Consider the following 1,600-nt stretch of genomic DNA (forward strand, 5'->3'; position numbering starts at 1 on the left):
AGGCACGCTCGTCCTTCAGACACATTCTGTACAACCAGGCCATAAATCTGAGGGGAATGTATGTGTACAGGTTAAGAATAACAGCTTCAATTTATCTTCGGCGATGCTGCCTTTTAAATGGGAAGTCGGGCCCCTGATGACAGACGCGAGCAGTTTTGCCTCATCTGCCAGTGCCTCCCCAAGCAGGCGAATGGTTTCCCAGACTAGATGCAGCACAGGTTATAGTCTTTCGAGCTTAACAGCGTGTTTGCTACCTTAGATTTCACTTGCGTGAAATTTGGAGTGCAAGAACACGCTACTTCAGAAGAAAAACTTTGGTTTTAATCTCACACAGTGAGTATTCCTCAAGTTTGTTACATCGTCTGCGCTGTCTTACAGCCAAAGAAATCAACGGTGGGCTGTTAACGAGCAACCTGTGGCCTGTGTGGCCGTGCGTCTGCGCAAAGCCAGTTTTTACAGCTCGAGAAGTTGCAGAGCATCTCCCGCCGGGGTCCCGCCAGCCGCCGGCGCCTGCTCGATCTGCGTCCGGCCGGTCGGGTTTCCGTCCCGGGGAAACCTGCGCGGAGACTTGTGTGGGTGGTGCTCTGGAACCAGCCACAACTTCCCTGCTTGATCCTACTCCAGCAGTTTGAAATCTAGCTGTAACAGACACAGTTGTTTTTCTCATTCACATCTGGATCCTTTAATRCTCTTACTCCCTGTGCAGCGAGTGCTCTTCAGCATACTCCAGGGAGACGCAGAGCGCTTTTGCTTGGGATCTTGTCACATGCAGAAAATACAAGACTAGTAAACATTTAGAGGACATGTTTTATAGCATGAAAAAAATGTTGCTATATCCTGCATTCCCACAGGAGGACTGGCAGACTTTATAAGTTTTTTTTTTTTAATGTTATATGCCAAGAACATTTGTTCAATTCTTATTCTTAAATTTACTGACTAATCTTGCCCTGAATCTAATGAAATTTGAGAGAACTGTATCACAGCCAAGTAAAGACGATTCGCTGCCAACATTGAAAGCTGCCCTTCCTGCGTGCCTGCTTCAGCAGCATTCGGTGTATCAAAGATACTTTTTTACCTCTTAGCATAGGCACTCCTAACCAGAGTATACACGGTTTCTGCCATCCTCATCATTCTTTCCAGTTAAAAGGTCGGTATCTCCAAAAAAAAAGACTTGCTGTTTTTCACATTTTCAAATGAGGTTTTTGTTGTTTTTCAACAGCAATACTTGTTGCTTTCAAATTATATCTTTTTTTCCTCAGCAAAAGTGAAAGCCACCCAGCTGGCTGTTTCCAGAGTCAAGATCTCCAATGCCTTGCTAATACAGTGTATCACTGGTTCTCTACTAGAAGACCTGTCAGTGTCAGCATAGCTTCAAACTTTAGATGACTGAATGTTTTTTTCATACTTATTTTAAGTTTCACACTGTCTAATGTTTTGCCAAATTCTCATCTGCTAGAATAATGTACATGTAATTTTAAACTCTCATAAAAAAACATATTTAGATACTATTATTATCGACAAAGACTTGGAAATATGGCCTCAGCAAACCTAGAAACTGAGAAGTCAAATAAAACACCCATATTCAAATAATCTAAATTTC

The sequence above is a fragment of the Rhea americana genome, unplaced genomic scaffold, assembly GCF_003343005.1.
Source record: "Rhea americana isolate MKP2758 unplaced genomic scaffold, rheAme1 scaffold_20, whole genome shotgun sequence".
Taxonomy (NCBI): Eukaryota; Metazoa; Chordata; class Aves; order Rheiformes; family Rheidae; genus Rhea; species Rhea americana.